A 9,051-nucleotide genomic window follows, 5' to 3' on the forward strand; every position below is an offset into this window, starting at 1 on the left:
TCTCTGGGTTATTTGTATGGCCTGCCTAGTGTTTTTACATGAATAGAATGTGTGCTTTTATTTAAAATGCATCTCTGGGTTATTTGTGGGGCATAGGAATTCGTTCATATTTTTCCCCCAAAATATAGTCTGGCCCATCACATGGTCTGAGGGATGGTGGACCAGCCCACGGCTGAAAAAGGTTGCTGACCCCTCTCTTAACATAAGTCTGAACCACCACAGACCGCCACCAAACTGTTGGAAAGGAAAATAAATAAAGAATGCTAAAATTCCTAGGAGAAGAAAAGCATACAAGCCTCTCCTGGAACAGCATTCTGCTGGGGGCACTAAACTGGGGGGGGGGGAAGCAAGCTTAAAACTCATAGAAACCACAAAAACCTGGTAGTTCTTACTAGTCACCTAAAATAACTGGTTTTGTGGGACTGGCAGGTCTCGCTTGTGGATGAGTTCCATAATGCCACAGCTAGCACTGAAAACACAGCTGATCAGCCGCTCTTAATCCACTGGCGGTGACTGGGGAGGGGTCAGGTTAAGGACAGAAGTGCACATAAGGAGAAGGTGCTACTGAGGTACCCCAGACTCAGGCCATTCACAGCTCTAAACAGAGATGGGGAAGCAGATGCTCTTGGGACAACAACTCCCACCAGCCCTGTCTGTTAGCCATGCTGGCTTGGGCTGATAGAAGTCCAGCAACATCTGGAGAGCCACATGTTCCCCACACCAAACCCAGCATGTTGAACTTTGCTTAGACACAACATGATAGCAAGTGCAAGTTTTTGTGTATGGAAAGGATTAAGTTATACGTACCCTGTGGCCTATGCCAGCTAAAAGCAAAGCTGTCATCTTTTGAGCCACTAACCTTCTGTACAGTTTCCAGGGACAGCCTTACATTTAGCACATTGCCGTTGTCACTTAGGGAAGTTGCCAGAATGTGCACAACAGTGGCCACGCCTTTAGTCTCCAGAAAGGAGCACAAGTAGTGAATCAGCCAATGTGGAAATAAACCAAAAGCCAAACTCCACACTTCTGGCCGTGGCTACTGGCTCTCTGTGTTAAGGTAACACTAAATCCAGGATCGTTCCCAAGCTGCGAATCTTTATGGGAGAAGGAGCAGGTAATTCCCCTGACATCTGGATCAGCAGATCTTCCCATCATCAGCAACTTCATTTTGCCTGCATTGAATTTCAGTTTATTCACTCTCACTCAGTCTATTACTGATTTGGGCAGTCATTCATCAAGCGTCCTTCCACACCTGATGCAGAGGGAAAAGAGACATAATGGGACATCAGAAGCATACTGATGACACTGTGCCTGAGTCCTGTGAATTGCTTATCCTAGCAGTTTTGTGTAGATGCTAAAAGGAGACAAGATGGGAGCTTGACAGACAGTTCACATAGGAAAGAGCATTTCTGGAACTTGGCTGTGAGGGAGAGTAAAGGGACTCCTGACCATTAGGTCCAGTTGTGGACGACTCTGGGGTTGCGGCGCTCATCTCGTGTTATTGGCCGAGGGAGCCGGCGTACAGCTTCCGTGTCATGTGGCCAGCATGACTAAGCCACTTCTGGCGAACCAGAGTAGCACACGGAAATGCCGTTTACCTTCCCGCCGGAGCAGTACCTATTTATCTACTTGCATTTTGACATGCTTTCGAACTGCTAGGTTGGCAGGAGCTGGGACCAAACAATGGGAGCTCACCCCGTTGCAGGGATTCGAACTGCCGACCACCTGATTGGAAAGCGTGAAGGAGAGTAGAACTCTTTAAAAGTCATTCCTTTTTTTTTAACATTAAATATTTATTGATTTTCACAATAAAAAAGGGATTTACAAAAAATTAAAAAGGGTGGGGACAAGAAACAAGAATACACAATACAAAGATCAAGAAAAACAGGAAAAACCACAAAATGAAAAAGTGAAAAACTATATAACTTATCTTTATCACAATGTAAATTGGGACCTCCTCGGGTTCCCGTCCCTGTGTTTCTCAAACACACATCTAATTTAGCAAATTCTACCTCTAATTATTCACTTTTAATACAAAATTTCTTATTTTCTAGTCTAAAATAACCTCTTCACCTAATCCACAGATTTATTTACCACCTAATTTCTATTCTTAAAATGTTACTTTAACGTAATTTTTTAAATACAATTTAAAATCTTTCCACTCTTCTTCAGTTGCTTGTTCTCCCTGGTTGCGGATTCGTCCGGTCATCTCTGCCAGTTCCATAAATTCCATCATCTTCATCTGCCATTCATCGATCGTTGGTAACGTTTGCTGCTTCCAGTATTTAGCAATCAAAAGTCTCGCTGCTGCGGTGGCATACATGAAAATGCTAAAATTCCTAGGAGAAGTAAAGCATACAAGCCTCTTTAAAAGTCATTCCTGCTGCTCCCAACATGTGCAAGTATTTCAGGAGGACACTGGTCCCAGAGATCCTGCAGAATCAAGAAGGTCCTACTGTCACCCTTTATGGCAGGGTGGGGAACGTGTGGCCCTCCACACATTGTTCGGACTCTGAAAATCAAGTCTAGAGATTAAAAAGTGGCAAAAGGCTATGGAAAACGACCTGATTAGCTGAGTATGAAAAGATGGTGGCCAGAAATGGGTGGCGGGTCCATAGGATTGTTTTAGCACTGTGAAGCCCTGAGCATGGCAAAAATGTTCAGATCCAGTTTAGAGGTTGTAAATGGTAAATGTTGGTAAAGGTAAAGGGACCCCTGACCATTAGGTCCAGTCGTGACTGACTCTGGGGTTGCGCGCTCATCTCGCATTATTGGCTGAGGGAGCCGGCGTATAGCTTCCAGGTCATGTGGCCAGCATGACAAAGCCGCTTCTGGCAAACCAGAGCAGCACTTGGAAACACCGTTTACCTTCCCGCTGTAGCGGTTCCTATTTATCTACTTGCATTTTGACGTGCTTTCGAACTGCTAGGTTGGCAGGAGCTGGGACCAAGCAACGGGAGCTCACTCTGTTGCGGGGATTCGAACCGCCGACCTTCTGATCAGCAAGCCCTAGGCTCAGTGGTTTAACCCACAGAGCCACCTGGGTAAATGGTAAATGTTGGTAAATAATGTTAATTTCAGAAACAGGTTATGGTTTGTAAGGGTTCCTGCGGATTCCCAGACCCTAGTATCACCCGAATCCATTTTACACCTGAAAAACGGCATCTAGAAATGGAAACTATCATAGTAGCCATTATAAAATAGAAGAAAGAAGGCACTGTGATGCCGTGAAAAGCTTTTAAACACACACACACACACACACACACACACAAAATGTGCCAACGTTGAAGATAACGTTCCACGCAGGAACACTTTTCAATAATCTGTCTTTGCAGCTTTTTAGCTGTTGTGACTTGGGAGATAAAATGGGCCTTGTACCAGTTTCTAATGAAGTAGGCATTACTCTTCAACTGCCAGAATAAATCAACCACTAAGGCAACACAGCACTTGTCATTGTCGTCTTTGTCTTATTCAACTAGAGAAGGCTTCTGTTTGACACACACCATCAGCTAGAAAAGCTAGGGCATGATAAGCAGTGCCCGACAGTGCAATCCTGGGCTTGCCTGACTCCGAGGTCTCTCCTATGGAGTTCAATAGGATGTTTTTTCCCAAGCTAAGTGTGCATAGGATAGCAGTCTCTGGTACATTAACGATTCCAGCAAGCTAGTGGTCTAGTGTCGCTGCACTGCCGGCAATGAGCCTTGGTAGGAGGAGTGACAAAATCGAGGGTGAGCAGGGGAGCAAAATGAACTTCAGTGACAAAATTTGCAGCTCTTGGAATGTTCATGTCTGATTGGACTACAATATTCCAGCATTTCTTTTTGTTATTTTCGCATCTTTGAGCTTTGGAGCAGGGGTGGTGCAAGGCTTTTTGCTGCTCTAGGAAAAGGAGACCCCCCCCCCCCAATTCCATGTATAGACTGGACTGGCAATTTTAATCTTACTTCAGCACTAGCAACGGGACAGCATTCTCCTCTCCACCTGAGGGCAGCAGACTCATTAAAAAGGTATATGGCAGGCTGAGTGGAGCTCAGCTCTCATCTCCTAACAGAGGAATGAGGAAGAAACTCGGGAGAAATGGCTGGGGTGCAGGCGGGCTTCTGTCACCACCTGGGACAATTGTCCCACTCTGCCCAACGGTAGGGTCGGCCCTGAGCAGAAGCAGTGAGAATTAGTGGGAATGCAGTATTTTTGGGGTTCTCCGAGGCAGCTGTTCAAGGGGAAACAGCCTTTTCTCCAGATGGCGCCCCCATTGCTACCGTGACTGCAGCATGAGAAGGAGAGGCTGTGGCTCAGTGTCAGAGGCCATGCTCTGCATGTATAAAGCCCCAGATTCAGTCCCTGGCACATCCAGTTAAAGGTTTTCAAATAGCAAGGCTGAAAAGAGCTCTGTGTGTGACCCTGGAGAGCTGCTGCCAGTCAGCATAGACAGATCTGGGTTATGTGAATAATTGGTCTGACTCTGTATAAGGCAGCACCTTCCGCTTAATTAATTACTATCCCATCTTTCGGATCCAAAGATCCCCCAAGGCAGCTCTCTCACACACACAAAACCCCAGTATAGCTGTAGTTAACGAGGAGTCTACAGGTGTCACAAATGCCGACTGGATATTCCCTGTGACATATAGATTGACTGGCAATGCAAGTTCCTCTAACCTGTCCCTACCCTTTTTGGGTCCTTCTGTTTAAATATAGAAAATTCACCTTGTTACTGTCCTCCCTCTCTTCTTCCCCATCCAACTGTTTTGCGAACCCCTTTTCTTTGTTGGATCTTGCTCGTTGTCTTCTTCTTCAGTTATTTAAACAGGGGGTGATGATAGCCTGGCTACCCGCGGCCCCCTCCACTACGTGGAGATAGCATGTCTTATCATTTCTTGGGACTGAGGCTTGTGGGATTATCATATAGATTAAAAATACAGTTGGGGGATGCTTCATCTGAGCAGGCTGCTAAACAAAAATAGGCCGTTGGGGAAATAAATCTGCTTCATTAAAAGTTTGGAAATGCAAAAATGTACTTGCCACTCCCCCACCCCCGCACTTGACAGAGCCTCTGCGCCTTTTTTTTTAAACAGCTGAACGACAGGCAGATTATTCAACAGCTGAAGATGCAGTGAAGGAACTCAACAAGTGTAGCTTTCCGTATCAATCATGCAGCCGTTAATGCAGTATCAGTACTTCTGACCTTTTGTTTAACCGCGACAAAAACACACACAACTGAATGTGTCTCTGAAAGGGCAAGTAGCTAAGACCAAACACTTGATATTTTGCTGCCTGAGGAGCAGCAGAAATCCCACTCACCTGCACCACCCTCGAGTCAAGGTATATAAGATACTATCCAATGTTTGTTTTGGCCACTCAGAAAATCTCCCAAGCACCTCTCCCCTTCCCTGGCAAGAAAAGTACGAGGACAATTTAAATAACTAACCATCTGCTGCCCTTTCATGACACCTCAAATGAGGAGCCTGATGGCATCTCGCCCTCAGGATTGTTGGTGCTCACTGCTGCAATGCAGACATGCAACGTCACATGCACATCACGCACACTATGACATCACATGACACCATGCACACTATGTGTAGTCATGTGCATGTGAAGTAGCATGTCCACATTGCAGCGGCCAGTGGCTGTGGAGGATGGAGCTGAACTGCTTTTCTCTTGAAGGCAGCATTGCTGGCTTTTTTCATTGACTTTGTGGGTGCCTGGCCCCCACAATTCTATTATTGTGGGTGCCCAAACACCCGTGGCGCCCCCTGAAGTTGGCTCCTATGATTGGGAAATGATTTGAGAAGACAGGGATGAGAAGGCGAGACTGGAATGTGAGCGGTAGCTCAGGCTCCATATAAAACAATACATAGGAATGCAGGAAGCTGTTTTACAACTGAGTAAGACCATTGGTCCATCTAGGCCAGTATGGTTTACACTGATTGGCAGCAAATGTCTTGGGTTCTAGGCAGGGGGCTAGCTGTACCTGGAAAGATTGGCAGAGATTGACTCGGGTGCCTCCCGCATGCAAAGCAGATGCTATGCTATTGAGTTATGGCCCGTCCCCAACAGACCACTTCACTGATTTACTTCTACAATTTGCACTCAGCACCTTCATTGCGACAGCTACCGTAACACACTCCATTCATCTGCTCTTGGTGAATGAGATAAAGAGGAAATAGATTAGCAGCCTCTCTAGCATGCGTAGGCTCTTGAAAAAAGAGAAGATAAATATTCCCCCCCCCCAAGGTGCTTGAAACAGACAAGCTAGGTTTTGTTTTTCTTCTTTAAACTATAAACCCCCATGATGAATGAAAACCTTGGTTTCAGGAACATTTGACAGCATCTTTCAAAAGCTGTCTCTCTCTCTCCCCCACAGCCACACACCCTTGTTTTCTATGAGAAGCAACGCCTGGAAAATGTCAAGCGGCTTTGCTCTGGTTTCCATTATTCATAATAAAAGAGGGAATAGCTCAACTGAACCAAAAGGCAAAGTGTCAGACGGAAATTTATCTCAACAGAGGGCACAATGAATTTGGGAAACTTCTGGCCACAAAAGACAAGAGACTTGGAACAGGAGGATTTAGAAGAGAGTAGGGGCAAGACTTTCATTGGGACAGAAAGCTTTATCAAGGATTACAACAATCAACATTCAGTGTTAATTACACAACTGGGGCATCTATATTCCAAAAAGGAAAGTTTGTTTTCCCATTGAAAGGGTCTAAAACAAAGTGATATTCCACAGGTATGGCTATCCTCATGGTTCCAAACAGGAAAGGCTGTGTCTGTGGAAATTATAGCTTCTTCAGAAGTTCTACCCATTTTAGAATGTGTAGAACCCATCTGACTGGGTTGCCCCCCCCCAACCATTTGGGGCCCCTGAGACCTAGGGAGCTGAATACATTGCAGGGGTTTGGACTAGATGACCCTCCTGCTTAGTGTTAAACAAATCCACTTATTGTACAGCTGGCCTGCATCTTATGTGGGAGTTCAGTTCCAGCTGTAAAGCGTGAATGCGAAAAGCACATATAGCCGAAACCACATTACCCTCGCTCTCTGTAAGGCAGCAGGTGACAGGGAGAGAGGCAGTATCTCTACCAGTCTCAGGGGTAGAGCAGGCCTTGCCTGGGAAGCAAGGCCGAGAGCTTAAAAGCTTTTTTTGTGCCAGGGCAGCTTGGGGTTACCCAGCATGAAAACAGCTTTTGAACTCTGCACACCAGCTCTGGGATTGCTAGGGATGCTCTCGCGAGATTTCATGGGGCGATCTGACTTCTTGTGAGATCTTGCGAGAGGATCTCCATCATGCCCACATATTTAACGTGTGTAAAATTCGAGTGTACTGCATTTCCAACTCATATTACGCTTTAAAAAATAGGCTGCATAGAAATTCATAAATCGAGTGATTCCATGGAAGCTCACTGTGTTTTGGTCAAAAGTACAATTTTCTCTTCAGGGTCAATTTCAGTCAATACCAGATTCCCCCCCCCTTCATTTTCCAGTAGAACTGGCTGTGCACAGTGTTTGTTTGTTAAATTTATATACCGCCCTTCATCCAAGGATCACAGGGTGGATTACAGTACAAAAACACAGAAATACAAAACATAACAACAAACAAAACAATAGTTTAAAAGGTCATAGATTGTTTAATTAGCCAAAGACTTGAGCGAAGAGGAATGTTTTTGCCTGGCGCTTGAAGATATGTAATGAAGGCGCCAGGTGAGCCTCCCTGGGGAGGGCATTCCATAAACAGAGAGCCACCGCAGAAAATGCTTGTTCATGTGTTGCCACCCTCTGGACCCCTCATAGAGGGGGCACACAAAGAAGGGCCTCAGATGATGATTGCAGGGTCTGGGTCAGTTCATATGGGGAGAGGTGGTCTTTGTTGCACTGTGTTCCTGAGCTGTTGGTTGAGTAGTACCTGTGATATCATGAAGCCACCTGCCCCCCTCGACTGAAAAAGCTGATTGTGTATGGGTGTGCAGGTGTTTGTGTGCGGGCGGGTGTTTAAGTGCTAGAATGGAAAAACATACACGTACTCTCTTTAAGCAAAAGAGGCAGAAAGGCAGGGTAGGTTAAGGTGGAATGGACGGTCTATATGGTAGACATTTCCGAGCACAATTCAAAGTGTTGGTGCTGACCTTTAAAGCCCTAAATGGCCTCGGTCTAGTATAACTGAAGGAGTGTCTCCACCCCCATCGTTCTGCCCGGACACTGAGGTCCAGTACCGAGGGCCTTCTGGTGGTTCCCTCATTGTGAGAAGCCAAGTTGCAGGGAACCAGGCAGAGGGCCTTCTTGGTAGTTGTGCCTGCCCTGTGGAACGCCCTCCCACCAGATGTCAAAGAGAAAAAAGCTACCAGATTTTAATTTAGAAGACATCTTAAGACAGCCCTGTTTAGAGAGGCTTTTAATCTTTAATCAATTATTTTATTCTTCTGTTGGAAGCTGCCCAGAGTGGCTGGGAAAACCCAGCCAGATGGGCAGGGTATAAATAATATATTATTATTATTATTATTATTATTATTATTATTATTATTATTATAGATCAGTATTCAAAATGGAGGCAGTTACTGTTATCAGTGCTTTTTTCCCTTAAAAATGTTTAGGGGTGCTCTCATTTTAACTAAAAAAACCCACAGTTTTATAGTTTAAATTGGGGGAAATAAATACAGTAAATGGACAAAAGTACAAAGATTCACAAAACATTTAGGGGTATGCGTCCCCATATGTCCCCCCAGAAAAAAAGCACTGAGTGTTATTATTTGCATTGTGGAAGGTGGAAACCAGGGCTCACAGTACAAAAGAGAGAGAGAGAGAGAGAGAGAGAGAGAGAGAGAGAGAGAGAGAGAGAGAGAGAGAGAGAGAGAGAGAGAGAGAGAGAGATGATCTCTGCTTTTGGATGTGGTCTGTGTACAGCTTAGATACGGCTATTGCATGAAGTAAGGGTCAGGGCAGTAAGACTGACATTGTGGTACAAGCAACAAATGAAAGTACACTTTCCTAAATATATTCTGCATTTGGCCAGGTAGACCTTTTTCTCAAACTCTCTCAAGGTCTCCTTTCAGTTTGGTA

The sequence above is a fragment of the Zootoca vivipara genome, chromosome 1 (genome assembly GCF_963506605.1).
Source record: "Zootoca vivipara chromosome 1, rZooViv1.1, whole genome shotgun sequence".
Lineage (NCBI taxonomy): Eukaryota > Metazoa > Chordata > Lepidosauria > Squamata > Lacertidae > Zootoca > Zootoca vivipara.